Source organism: Lissotriton vulgaris, chromosome 5 (genome assembly GCF_964263255.1).
Source record: "Lissotriton vulgaris chromosome 5, aLisVul1.2, whole genome shotgun sequence".
In the NCBI taxonomy this organism is placed as follows: domain Eukaryota; kingdom Metazoa; phylum Chordata; class Amphibia; order Caudata; family Salamandridae; genus Lissotriton; species Lissotriton vulgaris.
The window spans coordinates 1,435,105,789-1,435,123,842 of NC_141693.1; positions in this window are offsets into that span (position 1 = coordinate 1,435,105,789).

The window sequence follows — 18,054 nt, forward strand, 5'->3', positions numbered from 1 at the left end:
ATCAGTATTCCCGCGATAACTGCCCCCCAGAGTTATCTCCATGGTGGACACCACCAACTAACAATAATCAAATGCAGAGTAGGCATTCCCCCGCAAAAACACATGAGAAAACCCCAATACAACATTCACAATGAACTGCCAGATCTGCAATGCAAACCAAAAGCAGGCGATAACCTGCGGTAGCACCAGGGATTTTACACTTGCCTTTTCCTGGTGTTAAGCAGGACGACTACCTGCACCATGGAAGGGAACACAGCCAGGAGCCTTTTAAGATGCAGGTATTTCAGATGGAAGGTTACAAGAAACGGTCAGACTTCGAGGAAGCAGATTGCTGCGGTCACCATGCTGCCCGTCTCACAGTCTGTCCCTCACCACCCCTTGTTGTAAATATTTTTGTCCACCCTAAGCGTGGAAGGGTATTCTCAGATGTGAGACCCTTGCTCATTGCACCATCAGGATTCAAGCAAACCGGGCCGAAGACGGCTGTAATGCCAGAAACCGGTCCCCGGGAGCTTGTTTCCTTCCCAGTGTAAGAATTGGCTTTTGTAGTTTGGTTTGCCCTGTTCCCATCATGCACTGGGACAGGAACAGACTAATTTGCATACAGCCAGGTTCTGAAACTGGGATGGTGCAGTGAGCTAAAAAACGGTGTTGGATCTAGCCCTGATCTCTTGACTGGGTGAGAGCTTTCTGTTTAATTCAGAGACTCTGTCCCTCACCACCCCTTGTTGTAAATATTTTTGTCCACCCTAAGCGTGGAAGGGTATTCTCAGATGTGAGACCCTTGCTCATTGCACCATCAGGATTCAAGCAAACCGGGCCGAAGACGGCTGTAATGCCAGAAACCGGTCCCCGGGAGCTTGTTTCCTTCCCAGTGTAAGAATTGGCTTTTGTAGTTTGGTTTGCCCTGTTCCCATCATGCACTGGGACAGGAACAGACTAATTTGCATACAGCCAGGTTCTGAAACTGGGATGGTGCAGTGAGCTAAAAAACGGTGTTGGATCTAGCCCTGATCTCTTGACTGGGTGAGAGCTTTCTGTTTAATTCAGAGACTCTGTCCCTCACCACCCCTTGTTGTAAATATTTTTGTCCACCCTAAGCGTGGAAGGGTATTCTCAGATGTGAGACCCTTGCTCATTGCACCATCAGGATTCAAGCAAACCGGGCCGAAGACGGCTGTAATGCCAGAAACCGGTCCCCGGGAGCTTGTTTCCTTCCCAGTGTAAGAATTGGCTTTTGTAGTTTGGTTTGCCCTGTTCCCATCATGCACTGGGACAGGAACAGACTAATTTGCATACAGCCAGGTTCTGAAACTGGGATGGTGCAGTGAGCTAAAAAACGGTGTTGGATCTAGCCCTGATCTCTTGACTGGGTGAGAGCTTTCTGTTTAATTCAGAGACTCTGTCCCTCACCACCCCTTGTTGTAAATATTTTTGTCCACCCTAAGCGTGGAAGGGTATTCTCAGATGTGAGACCCTTGCTCATTGCACCATCAGGATTCAAGCAAACCGGGCCGAAGACGGCTGTAATGCCAGAAACCGGTCCCCGGGAGCTTGTTTCCTTCCCAGTGTAAGAATTGGCTTTTGTAGTTTGGTTTGCCCTGTTCCCATCATGCACTGGGACAGGAACAGACTAATTTGCATACAGCCAGGTTCTGAAACTGGGATGGTGCAGTGAGCTAAAAAACGGTGTTGGATCTAGCCCTGATCTCTTGACTGGGTGAGAGCTTTCTGTTTAATTCAGAGACTCTGTCCCTCACCACCCCTTGTTGTAAATATTTTTGTCCACCCTAAGCGTGGAAGGGTATTCTCAGATGTGAGACCCTTGCTCATTGCACCATCAGGATTCAAGCAAACCGGGCCGAAGACGGCTGTAATGCCAGAAACCGGTCCCCGGGAGCTTGTTTCCTTCCCAGTGTAAGAATTGGCTTTTGTAGTTTGGTTTGCCCTGTTCCCATCATGCACTGGGACAGGAACAGACTAATTTGCATACAGCCAGGTTCTGAAACTGGGATGGTGCAGTGAGCTAAAAAACGGTGTTGGATCTAGCCCTGATCTCTTGACTGGGTGAGAGCTTTCTGTTTAATTCAGAGACTCTGTCCCTCACCACCCCTTGTTGTAAATATTTTTGTCCACCCTAAGCGTGGAAGGGTATTCTCAGATGTGAGACCCTTGCTCATTGCACCATCAGGATTCAAGCAAACCGGGCCGAAGACGGCTGTAATGCCAGAAACCGGTCCCCGGGAGCTTGTTTCCTTCCCAGTGTAAGAATTGGCTTTTGTAGTTTGGTTTGCCCTGTTCCCATCATGCACTGGGACAGGAACAGACTAATTTGCATACAGCCAGGTTCTGAAACTGGGATGGTGCAGTGAGCTAAAAAACGGTGTTGGATCTAGCCCTGATCTCTTGACTGGGTGAGAGCTTTCTGTTTAATTCAGAGACTCTGTCCCTCACCACCCCTTGTTGTAAATATTTTTGTCCACCCTAAGCGTGGAAGGGTATTCTCAGATGTGAGACCCTTGCTCATTGCACCATCAGGATTCAAGCAAACCGGGCCGAAGACGGCTGTAATGCCAGAAACCGGTCCCCGGGAGCTTGTTTCCTTCCCAGTGTAAGAATTGGCTTTTGTAGTTTGGTTTGCCCTGTTCCCATCATGCACTGGGACAGGAACAGACTAATTTGCATACAGCCAGGTTCTGAAACTGGGATGGTGCAGTGAGCTAAAAAACGGTGTTGGATCTAGCCCTGATCTCTTGACTGGGTGAGAGCTTTCTGTTTAATTCAGAGACTCTGTCCCTCACCACCCCTTGTTGTAAATATTTTTGTCCACCCTAAGCGTGGAAGGGTATTCTCAGATGTGAGACCCTTGCTCATTGCACCATCAGGATTCAAGCAAACCGGGCCGAAGACGGCTGTAATGCCAGAAACCGGTCCCCGGGAGCTTGTTTCCTTCCCAGTGTAAGAATTGGCTTTTGTAGTTTGGTTTGCCCTGTTCCCATCATGCACTGGGACAGGAACAGACTAATTTGCATACAGCCAGGTTCTGAAACTGGGATGGTGCAGTGAGCTAAAAAACGGTGTTGGATCTAGCCCTGATCTCTTGACTGGGTGAGAGCTTTCTGTTTAATTCAGAGACTCTGTCCCTCACCACCCCTTGTTGTAAATATTTTTGTCCACCCTAAGCGTGGAAGGGTATTCTCAGATGTGAGACCCTTGCTCATTGCACCATCAGGATTCAAGCAAACCGGGCCGAAGACGGCTGTAATGCCAGAAACCGGTCCCCGGGAGCTTGTTTCCTTCCCAGTGTAAGAATTGGCTTTTGTAGTTTGGTTTGCCCTGTTCCCATCATGCACTGGGACAGGAACAGACTAATTTGCATACAGCCAGGTTCTGAAACTGGGATGGTGCAGTGAGCTAAAAAACGGTGTTGGATCTAGCCCTGATCTCTTGACTGGGTGAGAGCTTTCTGTTTAATTCAGAGACTCTGTCCCTCACCACCCCTTGTTGTAAATATTTTTGTCCACCCTAAGCGTGGAAGGGTATTCTCAGATGTGAGACCCTTGCTCATTGCACCATCAGGATTCAAGCAAACCGGGCCGAAGACGGCTGTAATGCCAGAAACCGGTCCCCGGGAGCTTGTTTCCTTCCCAGTGTAAGAATTGGCTTTTGTAGTTTGGTTTGCCCTGTTCCCATCATGCACTGGGACAGGAACAGACTAATTTGCATACAGCCAGGTTCTGAAACTGGGATGGTGCAGTGAGCTAAAAAACGGTGTTGGATCTAGCCCTGATCTCTTGACTGGGTGAGAGCTTTCTGTTTAATTCAGAGACTCTGTCCCTCACCACCCCTTGTTGTAAATATTTTTGTCCACCCTAAGCGTGGAAGGGTATTCTCAGATGTGAGACCCTTGCTCATTGCACCATCAGGATTCAAGCAAACCGGGCCGAAGACGGCTGTAATGCCAGAAACCGGTCCCCGGGAGCTTGTTTCCTTCCCAGTGTAAGAATTGGCTTTTGTAGTTTGGTTTGCCCTGTTCCCATCATGCACTGGGACAGGAACAGACTAATTTGCATACAGCCAGGTTCTGAAACTGGGATGGTGCAGTGAGCTAAAAAACGGTGTTGGATCTAGCCCTGATCTCTTGACTGGGTGAGAGCTTTCTGTTTAATTCAGAGACTCTGTCCCTCACCACCCCTTGTTGTAAATATTTTTGTCCACCCTAAGCGTGGAAGGGTATTCTCAGATGTGAGACCCTTGCTCATTGCACCATCAGGATTCAAGCAAACCGGGCCGAAGACGGCTGTAATGCCAGAAACCGGTCCCCGGGAGCTTGTTTCCTTCCCAGTGTAAGAATTGGCTTTTGTAGTTTGGTTTGCCCTGTTCCCATCATGCACTGGGACAGGAACAGACTAATTTGCATACAGCCAGGTTCTGAAACTGGGATGGTGCAGTGAGCTAAAAAACGGTGTTGGATCTAGCCCTGATCTCTTGACTGGGTGAGAGCTTTCTGTTTAATTCAGAGACTCTGTCCCTCACCACCCCTTGTTGTAAATATTTTTGTCCACCCTAAGCGTGGAAGGGTATTCTCAGATGTGAGACCCTTGCTCATTGCACCATCAGGATTCAAGCAAACCGGGCCGAAGACGGCTGTAATGCCAGAAACCGGTCCCCGGGAGCTTGTTTCCTTCCCAGTGTAAGAATTGGCTTTTGTAGTTTGGTTTGCCCTGTTCCCATCATGCACTGGGACAGGAACAGACTAATTTGCATACAGCCAGGTTCTGAAACTGGGATGGTGCAGTGAGCTAAAAAACGGTGTTGGATCTAGCCCTGATCTCTTGACTGGGTGAGAGCTTTCTGTTTAATTCAGAGACTCTGTCCCTCACCACCCCTTGTTGTAAATATTTTTGTCCACCCTAAGCGTGGAAGGGTATTCTCAGATGTGAGACCCTTGCTCATTGCACCATCAGGATTCAAGCAAACCGGGCCGAAGACGGCTGTAATGCCAGAAACCGGTCCCCGGGAGCTTGTTTCCTTCCCAGTGTAAGAATTGGCTTTTGTAGTTTGGTTTGCCCTGTTCCCATCATGCACTGGGACAGGAACAGACTAATTTGCATACAGCCAGGTTCTGAAACTGGGATGGTGCAGTGAGCTAAAAAACGGTGTTGGATCTAGCCCTGATCTCTTGACTGGGTGAGAGCTTTCTGTTTAATTCAGAGACTCTGTCCCTCACCACCCCTTGTTGTAAATATTTTTGTCCACCCTAAGCGTGGAAGGGTATTCTCAGATGTGAGACCCTTGCTCATTGCACCATCAGGATTCAAGCAAACCGGGCCGAAGACGGCTGTAATGCCAGAAACCGGTCCCCGGGAGCTTGTTTCCTTCCCAGTGTAAGAATTGGCTTTTGTAGTTTGGTTTGCCCTGTTCCCATCATGCACTGGGACAGGAACAGACTAATTTGCATACAGCCAGGTTCTGAAACTGGGATGGTGCAGTGAGCTAAAAAACGGTGTTGGATCTAGCCCTGATCTCTTGACTGGGTGAGAGCTTTCTGTTTAATTCAGAGACTCTGTCCCTCACCACCCCTTGTTGTAAATATTTTTGTCCACCCTAAGCGTGGAAGGGTATTCTCAGATGTGAGACCCTTGCTCATTGCACCATCAGGATTCAAGCAAACCGGGCCGAAGACGGCTGTAATGCCAGAAACCGGTCCCCGGGAGCTTGTTTCCTTCCCAGTGTAAGAATTGGCTTTTGTAGTTTGGTTTGCCCTGTTCCCATCATGCACTGGGACAGGAACAGACTAATTTGCATACAGCCAGGTTCTGAAACTGGGATGGTGCAGTGAGCTAAAAAACGGTGTTGGATCTAGCCCTGATCTCTTGACTGGGTGAGAGCTTTCTGTTTAATTCAGAGACTCTGTCCCTCACCACCCCTTGTTGTAAATATATGCCCGTCTCACAGTGACACCTGGCTTCCAGCAGAGGCAGTGTTGGGCCGGGAGCTAAAAGTAGTGATGATGGGACTTCTCAGCCGATAACTGCCAATTCACAATGTATCGTCGGCTAACACAGGATTCTAATTCGCCATTGCGATGATTAGTACGTGGGTTTTGACACCCCTTCCCTGTTACATCCACCATGTACCGTGGGCTTGAAAATAGCCTGCAAACATGGCGATATCGATCAGGGTTAGGCAGCATTAACTTTTCTTTGCGATGACTGACGATCGCGATAGTTACCGCCAGTCTTTGTAAATATATCCCTCTGATTCTTGAATCTTGTGTGCTCTTCGTTACACCTTCTCTGTGGAGGTTCTGTATTTCATATTATTCACAGAACATCTGCAGTATCATACTTCAATCCCTCGAGAAAAGATCTCAGGTTTAAAAAAAAAATATTCCCCCTGAGCATCAGAGATGCCACAGGTCAGTTGGGGTCTCTGTGGAGTTTGTGTCTGACACATTAATACCAATATTGAAGGGGCTGGGTATCTCAGTTTACTTGTACTATGACTTTTCAGACTGGCTAGTGCCACTGATGTTGTTTATCAAGCATGCCACTTTAAGAGGATCTCGTAAATCATACGTTCTTATATAAATCATACGTACTTATATAGCGCCTTTTACAGTAAGGTCTCAAGGCGCTTGCTTTGGGAACCCGTCCTGGCCTTTCCCTGCGAGATTACCCCTACTGGGCATCCCCAAGGTGAAGACCAGGCATCCCATCGTGGTGGGGCCGTAGTGGAGATTGGAAAGGGGCGACCACTCGGTCCCCCCGAACGTATGGTGGAGTGCCTCGATCCCCCCGGGAAGCCATTTTTGGGCGGGAGGCGCGTCTCGGCTGGTATGCCCGAAGCGGCGTAGCCGGGGCGCGCCTTTTCCCGCCCTAGAGTGGGCTGGCCTAGACACCGACGTAGCCAGCCCCGCCCTAGGGGCAGGCAGGGGCGGGTTCTCGCCCGCCCTGAAGACGGATAAAAAGAGACGCAAGACCAGAAGACGTCCTCTTGTTCTTGTGCTCCGAAGCTGCACCTCCTCGCTACCCGTGAGCTCGGGACAGAACGAAGAGCCAATTTTGAGCGTTTTGATCTTTTTCTTTGTCTTCTAGATACTTCGTCGGAGAAATGCCAAAGAAAGTCGCAAAGAGAATGACGACCGACCAGATGGTGCGGGCCCTTTGCAAAGAGGTGTCCGACATAAAGAAACGGTTGGCGATACGGGACGGGGAGGAGGGTTCGGGCCCTGCGCCGGCTGGAGGGAGACCTAAGAGGCCGAGAAGGGTTCCAGCCGGTGGAGACGTCCCGGTCCCCTCTGTACCGCTCGAGGCGCCGACCCCAGTACCAACGGAGGGGAATCCAATCCCCGTTGTCGTCACCCCGACATCCAAAGAAGACATGCCCCCCGAGCTGGCAGCACAGCTAGCAGCTTGGTTGGGGGATAGTAGTGATGGCGCCACGGCTGCCGAGGCACAGGCGCTGATAAAAGGGCTTCGTGAGAAGAGAGATGCAGCTAAAGTGACTGCGCCGTTGGCGGGAATAGACAAGCCGCAAGCGGCCGAAGCCGCGTCCGGTGCAGGTAAGCGGCCATTGCCGATTGCAAGGGACGAGTCAGCACCCTCTCGTAGGGAGAGATTGGGACAACATGTGCCTTTAGCTATAAAAGAAAAGATCTGGGCTGGGGAGTACGTGAATATTTTCTCCTTGCTTGTTGATCATTATGAGGTGGAGCATGTTAAAAGTCAGAAGGACCTAATGCATCCGAGTGTTTGGCGCGCAAAAATGGCCGCCTTTAAGGTAAATGAGAATATTGGCAACTGGGGCAATGCGTGGGGTATTTTTACATCGATTTTGGGGGTACGTAGGCCCGAGTTGCTTTCTGAATTTCCCATTTATCAATCACGAATTATGGGTTACTCGACAGCGTATCAAGGTAACCATTGGTTTTGTTATGACAATCTGTTCAGGAAAGAAAAGGAACATAACAAGGGTTTGACTTGGGATTGTTACGATTCTGTAACATGGGATAAAATGAAAGAATCAGGAATGTTAAAGATGCCATTGGTTGGGAGCAATGTTGTAGATTACTCCCGCCAAAATGTGGGGACGCCCTTTCGACCAAGTACGAGCACCGACGATCAGTCGAGGCCCGCAGGCAATACAGGGAGGAAGGGTTTCTGCTTTAATTTCAACAAAGGGAAATGTACCAGACCTCCGGGATCGTGTAAATTCAAACATGAGTGTAGTACGTGTGGGTCGTCCCATCCTGAGTCATCGTGCAGAGCCAGAACGGGTGAGAATGGGGGTAAGGGAGGCGCCAAACAGGTCTAAACTAGTCCGAGGGGCGCCTTTACCAACCCCGATTGATACCTTGGCAATGATTCCCTGGCTCAGTGAATACCCGGATCGTACTTCTGCTGGGGTGCTGCGGAACGGTTTTTCACATGGTTTCCGCATCCCGGTAGGGGACTTTCAGGGTGTAGGGATTTGCAAAAATCAACTTTCTGTTCTACAACATACATCTGTGGTGCAAGAAAAAATTCAGAAAGAGGTTAGCCGGGGACGGGTCGCTGGCCCGTTTAGTGTACTCCCGGTACCGGATTTTGTTTGTTCTCCGTTAGGGGTGGTCCCCAAGAAGGACCCAGGTGAGTTTCGTTTGATCCATAATTTGTCTGCTCCACACGGGCTTTCGGTGAACGACGCAATTGATCCAGAAGTTTGTTCGGTGCGATACGCATCGTTTGATGAGGCAGTAGCCATCTTGAATCGCCTGGGGCCCGGGACGTTGATGGCGAAATCAGATATCGAGTCAGCGTTCCGGTTGCTCCCGGTACACCCAGACGATCAGCGTCTTTTGGGATTCGGGTTCCAGGGGTCATTTTACATGGATAGGTGTATGCCAATGGGATGCTCTATATCATGTGCTTATTTTGAGCAATTCAGTACTTTCCTGCAATGGGTGTTCACGAAGAAAACGGGTTTCCGAAATGTAATGCACTACCTTGACGACTTTTTGTTCCTTGGTCCCGCCGGAAATCCCGAATGTGCTCAGGCCTTAGCAGAATTCTGTGTGTTGATGGGTCATTTTGGCGTGCCATTGGCACCGGGAAAAACTATGGGTCCCACGACTTGCCTCGAGTTTTTGGGGATCGAGTTGGACTCAAGGGAGGGGTGTTTCCGTTTACCAGCTAGCAAAGTGTTAAAATTCAGGGCAGCCCTCCAAGTATGTTTGAATGCATCTAAGGTTACACTGCATCAGTTGCAACAATTAGTGGGAAAGTTGAACTTTGCCTTGAGGGTGATCCCAATGGCTCGCCCTTTTTCCCGCTCAATTGCCCAAGCGATGGTTGGCCTAAAGGAGGGTCATCATTGCACGAGGTTATCGGCTGAGGTCCGCCAGGACATGCGGATTTGGTTAGCATTTTTGGCGGACTTCAATGGCCGAGTCGTCTGGAACAAGCCAGCCGTGTCCTCAGAAGAGCTTGGGCTATGGACAGATTCAGCAGGAAGCATAGGCTTTGGCGCCATCTTCGGCACGAAGTGGTCTGCCCAAAGGTGGCCCCTATGGTGGCACGAGAAGGGGCTAACGAGTAATATTGCTTTCCTTGAACTATTTCCCATTCTGGTGGCCCTGAGAACCTGGCCGGAAGGGTTCAGAGATCATTCTGTCGTGTTCTGGTCCGACAATATGACCGTGGTAGAATGCATCAATAGTCAGGCAGCCCATTGTAAATTGATTTTGAGACTGCTCAAAGAAGTTGTCCTACTGTGTATGCAACTGAACGTGGTATTCAGAGCAAAACATGTCCCAGGGGTGATGAATCAGGCTGCTGATGCACTGTCTCGTTTTCACATGCAGGCTTTCTCGGGTTTCCTTCCTTCAGCGGACCCGGAGCCGGCACCCTTCCCCGAAGCTCTCTGGTCTCTCGGTGCCCCGAACTTCATCACCTCGTGGGAGAGAGTCTAGCGCCCAGGACAAGGAAGGCATATGATGGGGCGTTCCAGGCCTATTTAGCCTTTTTGGGGGCAGAGAGAGGGGGACTTTGGGGTCAGGAAGAGTGGGTTGTACTTTTTCTGATGTCCTTACGTAGGGCTGGGAAATCGGTGGCTACGGCCCAAAGGCATCGTTCCGCCATTTCTTTTGTTGCCAGGGCCCATGGCATCCTGGACCCAACAGCGTCTTTTACAGTACAGAAAGCGCTGCGTGGGTGGCAACGCCTAGAGGGTCGCAGAGTAGACGTAAGACGACCGATAGGTTTAGACAGGTTGTCCCAGTTACTGGCCACACTCCCTAACACATGCTCGTCCCCTTTCGAGACCTGTTTGTTCCGGACTGCATTTACGCTGGCATTTCACGGGGCTATGAGAGTTAGTGAGCTAGTTGCAAGGAACAAACAGGATGTGACGGGGGGCTTGTGCAGGGAACATGTTCAGATCAGGGGTGATGCGATGATTGTCTCCTTTCTCAGGTCCAAGACTGACCAAGATGGGAGAGGGGACTGCACGATCATTCGCAGGAACCCCGAGTCATCCATGTGTCCGGTACAGTGCTTAGAAGATTACCTAGCACGAAGGGTGGCATCATGGGGGGGGACATTGTTGAGGCATGCAGACGCCACCCCGCTGACGAGGTTTCAGTTTCAGCGGGTGCTTGCAATGGCCATTGCCGCAGCGGGCTTGGACCCGGGCGAATTTGGGACCCGTTCCTTTCGAATAGGGGCTGCCACTGAAGCTACAGCCAGGGGTCTTAATGTAGAACAAGTGAAACGTGTGGGGCGCTGGTCCTCCAATTGTTATAAGAGGTACGTGCGATTGCACATGTTGTGAAGCTGTAATCATGTACTCATGCTTCTTGTCTTTTGTTTGTTTCAGTTGCGCAAGCCTACGCGGCAGGGCGGACTGTGCAGTCGACCCAACACCAGGCCAGCGGTCGCACGTCACCGGCTGTGAGGAAGGAGGTGTGGGTCGTGGGCCACTCATACGTGAGACGGGCCGCAGACGTATTCAAAGCAGGTGACATGATTCACGTACCTGGGGAATACGGGTACAGAGTGTCCTTCTACGGAAGGGGCGGTCTCTGTATTGACCAGTTTCAGGAATTTTTTGAGGGTTTGTTAGAGCGGATGAGGTCACCGCCGTCCATAGTCATAGTGCATTTGGGGGGCAATGATATGGTCACCACCGGTAGACGACTTCTCCTGGAGGCTATGCTTTCCACGGTAAGTTGGTTAGCGAGGAGAGTTCCGGGGTGCATAATTGCGTGGTCTCATGTGATCCCACGAAAAGTGTGGCGGGGGGCTATCTCGATCCCTGCTTTGAATCATTCTGTTAGAAAATTGAATAACAAAGTGAGTAGGTTGTTCCGTTCCAAGACATTGCATTCGATCTCGCATAGTTGTATTAATGATGACAGTATGTATCTGGGGGATGGTGTGCATTTGTCGAGGGTGGGGAATGAGTTACTCATAGGTGACTTCCTAGCTTGGTTAAAATCGTTAAAACATGACCTTTAGGTAGGAGTTTTGTGGGGGGTCCGGATAGCCGGTCAACTATCCGGACCTGTGGCGGTAAGGTCATGATCGGTGAGCACTAATTGGTAGATCCCTATGAGTGGGCGTCACCCAACACGGATGGGAGCGCTCGGGAGAGGTGGCCATTGGCCCCTCAATGGGGAGGCGGTCCCGTCTAAGGGCGGGTCGCCGGAAGTAAAGGAAAGGCGGTCAAGGCCCCTTCCTTTGTAGGAGGGGTTACAGCCCCCTCCTGGGGGAATTTCCCGGGGCCAGTGTCATCTGCGACGGCAGATGCGGTAAGTTGTGTGGGGTGGGGAGAGGTCCACGATACCTTCTAGATACCACACACAAGTCTTCGAACGACCTTTAAATGGCGTCGAGTCTTAAGTGCCCCCGTCAAGTCAAGGGAAATTGTTAGTAGTTGCACTTGAGGTAAGCCTCTGTGCTGTCGCCCCTCCCAAGTGGGAGGGGTAAGTCTGGTTAGGGATCTTGACACCGGTTATGACCTTGCCGTTGGCCCTTAAACGTTAGGATGTACAATTTCAGTGTTTCTAGAGAATGTTTTTGTAGGATGCTAGTTCGGCTAGGAGAACCTCTGTATTAGAGAATATGTTAAGGTTAGCCAAACATCGCAATGTGATAATGAAATTGTACATAACATGAAACGTTTAATGTGTTAATTTTTTGTTTTAATAAATACGGCCGGGAGGGTCACTCCCTCCCACATCCAAAAACTTTAAGAACTGTTTCCGGTTTCCCTCCTTTTGGGGATTGTGTTGAGAGGGGGTGGCGGGTATCTCAGCCATATGGAAAGGGGCGACCACTCGGTCCCCCCGAACGTATGGTGGAGTGCCTCGATCCCCCCGGGAAGCCATTTTTGGGCGGGAGGCGCGTCTCGGCTGGTATGCCCGAAGCGGCGTAGCCGGGGCGCGCCTTTTCCCGCCCTAGAGTGGGCTGGCCTAGACACCGACGTAGCCAGCCCCGCCCTAGGGGCAGGCAGGGGCGGGTTCTCGCCCGCCCTGAAGACGGATAAAAAGAGACGCAAGACCAGAAGACGTCCTCTTGTTCTTGTGCTCCGAAGCTGCACCTCCTCGCTACCCGTGAGCTCGGGACAGAACGAAGAGCCAATTTTGACCCACCCACCAGCCCCTGAGGACAGCAAGTCGTTGTGCAATAAAGTGAATTTTTATAAGTATGTGTTACGTTTCGTTTACAGGCTGTGAAAGTAACAGTTTGTTGTTGATCATAATAAAGTATGGTGAATGTCGTGTAAATTGTTACGATTAAAATGATTTGAGGTAGTGTTACATTTTAAGCATGTTCTTTTGGTCGTAGCGACCAATGTTTTCTTAGGTTTGAGTAGGAATTGTCGTATTTATTTTTTGGTAGGCGGTAAGGTCATGATCGGTGAGCACTAATTGGTAGATCCCTATGAGTGGGCGTCACCCAACACGGATGGGAGCGCTCGGGAGAGGTGGCCATTGGCCCCTCAATGGGGAGGCGGTCCCGTCTAAGGGCGGGTCGCCGGAAGTAAAGGAAAGGCGGTCAAGGCCCCTTCCTTTGTAGGAGGGGTTACAGCCCCCTCCTGGGGGAATTTCCCGGGGCCAGTGTCATCTGCGACGGCAGATGCGGTAAGTTGTGTGGGGTGGGGAGAGGTCCACGATACCTTCTAGATACCACACACAAGTCTTCGAACGACCTTTAAATGGCGTCGAGTCTTAAGTGCCCCCGTCAAGTCAAGGGAAATTGTTAGTAGTTGCACTTGAGGTAAGCCTCTGTGCTGTCGCCCCTCCCAAGTGGGAGGGGTAAGTCTGGTTAGGGATCTTGACACCGGTTATGACCTTGCCGTTGGCCCTTAAACGTTAGGATGTACAATTTCAGTGTTTCTAGAGAATGTTTTTGTAGGATGCTAGTTCGGCTAGGAGAACCTCTGTATTAGAGAATATGTTAAGGTTAGCCAAACATCGCAATGTGATAATGAAATTGTACATAACATGAAACGTTTAATGTGTTAATTTTTTGTTTTAATAAATACGGCCGGGAGGGTCACTCCCTCCCACATCCAAAAACTTTAAGAACTGTTTCCGGTTTCCCTCCTTTTGGGGATTGTGTTGAGAGGGGGTGGCGGGTATCTCAGCCATATAAGCAAGCTATTGCCCAGAGTTGCAGAGTGTGAACCCACGATTCGAGTAGGCACCGAGGCGAGAATTATCGAGTCCATGGACATTTTGAGCATAAGGCCCTGCCGCGTCGGGGATTGAACCCTGGTCCCGGGTCTGACCTCTGCATCAGGGACTGCCTCCTCTAACCGGTGAGCCACACTTCTACACTTCTCTCAGCGGTGACACATTAGTGTTCCTCCGAAATGTCTTTCTTTGGTGCGCCTCAAGGGATCCCAAGTACCACAGCTTACTGCCACTCTTTGAGAATGATATCGACCAAAATGTACCTCCATTCTGAGTCTCACAAGTGTTACAGGTTAGTAACAAGCTTGACATTTCCTATATCACAACCTATATCACAAGTTTGTAAAATGTTTGTGAGCCTAAGCATCAAGAAGAGGCATTTCTCTCTGAGTTGCTATTACAATTTAGAGTCAATGATTCTGTAGCATCACATGGTCCTGCCAATCCCAACATTTCATATATTACAAATTAATGTTTATTTGGGGACAGAATTCTTCACACAAAAGAGCCACGCTTTAGCGAGGTCTACCTTGACATCTTTGTGGAGCTGTGAAAATTGTATTTTATACATTAGTGTCACTTTGATCTCTTCTGTCACACCTCAATGCATTCTCGAATGATTTGAGTCAGTGAAGTTAATTTCATTATCTTAGAAAGTTGTAGGATCTCAAGTAGTTTTCTATGCTTTTGAATTTCCGATATTACATTTAGTGAAACTAAGGGTCTCATATGCCATACCGGGATTCTTGCCAGTAACAAATTAGTGAATTCTCCTACGATTTCACATATCACATGGTATCTCCTCTAAGAGATACTTGGGTAGCGTATATAATGAGTATCTAACATCTCGCTCTTGGGGCCTGATCAGTATTCTGGTGGTCCGACGATCGCCAGACTCGTGGGTACACAGCAGTGGGGGTCCAGCCACAGCCGCACCGGCAGTCTGACCGCCATACTACAACTTTGGTTGTCATACCAGCTTTGCCTTGCCCCTGCCTCCAGGGAACTGTTCTGGTGATAGAGCGGCCCGCCAAGCATATTCCTCACTGTCAGTGGTCCCATGGCACTGTTCACGCCATGAAACTGCTGGCAGTAAGAAAACTAAGGGGACCCTACAGGGCCCCGAGGTGCCTCATGTCATAGGAATGCATGTGTGCATGCATGCCCAGTTCCTGCACAGCATGCAGGGCCGGATTGGGAACCAGAACCGGCCCTGGCAAAGTGCTCGGCCGGCCCCCCTCCCCCCCTCCGGGAGGAGAGGGGAGGGGGGAGAGGTGCGATCGTGCTCTGTGACAGGGCCGGTTTTTCGGCCGTTTTTGTTACAGGGCCGTTTTTGCAGCATAACGGCCCTGTAACAAAAACGGCCCCAGGGGCCCAAAACCGGCCCCCAACCATGCGGCCCACCGGGGAATTGCCCGGCGCCCTCAACGGCCAGTCCGGGCCTGTCAGCATGGACTTAACAGTCCATGCCGTGCGTGAATTTACTTTGGCGTTCCCATTGCGGTGACTTTATCAAAGGCACCACTGTGGGTACACCAAAGGACCGCCTGCCAGACAAGGAGAAATCTCCTAATCTGGTGGGCGTCGACTTTGGTAGTGTGGGAGCAGGACGGTGGCATATTGCTCTCATTCCACACCACCAAAGTCATAATCAACCCCTTAGTATCACTCTTGGAGTAACAGATTAATGCAATTCTATGGATATCATTTAACACAATGCGAGGTTAATACATGTAAAAGTAGTGGCAATAATGAGCTCAGCTAATATTTATTTATTTATTTATTTAACTTGTTTTGTTTTGCTCCGATTGGACCTAAGCTTGTTTGAGAGTGCTGCTGAGATTTAGAGCAAGCCAAAGAGATATGCATTTACGTAATTTAAATTAAGATTAGCTGAAGGGCAGTACTGGCATTATGGATATGGGTAAAAAGATATAAATGGTGCATTAAAATAAGTTTCTTACAGTAGCACTAGAGTCGCATAAGACATCTCTCTTGCAAAGCCTTATGAGTGGTTCTGTTGCTTATGCTTACTCCCATTCTACCAGTAAACAAACACTGCAACCAAGGGTGGTCAGACATTGATAATCTCAAAAATGCACTAATATGTGCAATAACTGTTATGGCTTTAAATCGGCTAACGTATGCAAACAGCCGTTCTTTGTGCCTGGCCTGTCATGCCATTAATGCCAGACCTATCGAATTTGGCAGTGCTTGTTTAAAACAGCTTTCTTCAATGTGGGAGAAACCCCTCTGTATCCACCAGTCCTTGAAATCCGCAACAAAATCTGCATGTCTCTGTAATTATCAGGCATTTTCACCCTCAATACATTTATGCGAGTGTACACTTTCGAAATTTATCAACAAAAATTTGTGGAATGCGGTGTTAACTTCCAAACCCCTGATTGTTCAATGTCAGGTATCAGGAATTATCAAACATAATGGGCCACTCGTATTGAAAGTAATCGCTGAATGTGATATAACAAAACATACAGGAGATATCAATTCCCTAGTAGCGATGTCTTAAAAATCGCAAACGCAATTAGATAATCGTTATTTGTAATTGTGACTCCATTCATTCCTATGGACCTCAAAGCCCATAGGTATGAATGGTCTTTCATTACCTAAATTGTGACCACCTATTTGATAATCGGGAAATAGGTAATGCAAAGACAAGGGTGCACAAGGGTTTAGGAGCCCCCTGAAGTGCCCCCCTAAAAAGGTGCACATGTAAGGCATGCACAAGACCTAAGGGCATGTGTGTGCCACATAGCATTTTGGAAAATGTTTTTTTTTGCATTTTCCAAAATTGCACGGTTACCACGGAATTGAAATCGATGGTAATGGCGATTCCTGAATGAACAGTTTGCATTTAGGAAAGGATTCTTACATGTGCATTAAGGAGTCAGAAATTGCGATTCCCTATTTGCACTCGCAATTTAGGTAATCGCTAAAAATTGCGATTACCAAAGTTGCGAATCTGAAAGCCTTTCATACATTCAGTAAGGCCATTTTGCTTTCACAAACATGTGAATTTAGCAATTTACACCGTTTCCGAATGTAACATACTTTGATATATGTGGCCCTTAATTATTCGTGTATGCTCAGTTTTTTCTAATCGTCCCCTGATTGACTCTATTGCACACTTCTTCGCATGCCCCTTTTTTTCTCTTTCAACAGACTTGGTGGTAGCTTTAATGGCACACGGTCAACAGGGGTTCACTTGTATGGTGGTACTGTAACTTTGCTGCCTCCATTTTGAATGCCACAAAAGGGTAGGCCAATGTTTTTCGTAGTTCTCTGGGTCTCTTGACATGGAAACAGACACAGCTGCCAAATAACTTTGCTTTTGGTTAAGACAAGCATCTGAACAGCGGCACATGCAGGTTAGAATTGCTTGTGAACACTTTATACTTGAAAACCTGTGTCATCTTTATTAACATATAATCAATAATACATTTTCTGCAACAATGGTGGCCATACATCTCTAATAACAGCTTAATTATTGTCACGATATCTTGTATCTTTGGGGAACTTGAGATAAAGTGCTTTGCTGAGTGGACTGAGTGATATCACTTCTGGCTGGAAGAGCTTCTGATGGGCAATTAGGTCAATGCACCTGAGAAACTGAAGAGCAGGAAGGGAATGCTAACAGTTCTTGCATGAAATCAGACAAGGGATCATAGCTAGATTCAAACCTGGACCCAATAGTGGGGCAGATTTACAAGCCTTTTGCAACATCTTTACAACACCGTTGTGTCACTTCTGTGACACAGCTGCGTCGTAAAGAATGCTCCAGAATTTGACATATTTACAACGTGATGCATCTAGGGAGAGGATCACGTTGTAAAGCCCAGCGCTACTTTATACCCGTGTCAGGTATAATGTGTGCAGGGTCGGCATTCCGGCATCGGAAAGCCTCGTAAAAGTGACACAGTGAAATCTACAATATTTCACAGAGTCACATTTACCACCCCGCTGCGTCAAAACCTTACGCCTGCTTGCAGCAGGTGTAAAGAGTGGTGCCGCACAGCAAGTGTGGGCCGCCCCTGAGCAGGGCTGGAGTTGCTTCGCCCTAGCGACACGACTCCAGCACTGCGTCACCTTTAGGCCGACAGATGCCTATCCTTTTGCCACGGTGCGCGGCATTGCAAATGTCGCGCATCCATGGTGGAGCAAGGGTTTCTTTAAGTCATGCAAAATAACTGCCACATCCCATTAGCAGGGATGCACCAGTCATTGTAAATCTGCCCCACTGTATTTTAGGAATGGCGCTGTGGGGAGAAAACTATTACTTGAAGAATCACTCTTTTCTACAGTCACTGATTACAAGTATACTCATTATCTTATACCAGATGTCCTCATCTTCA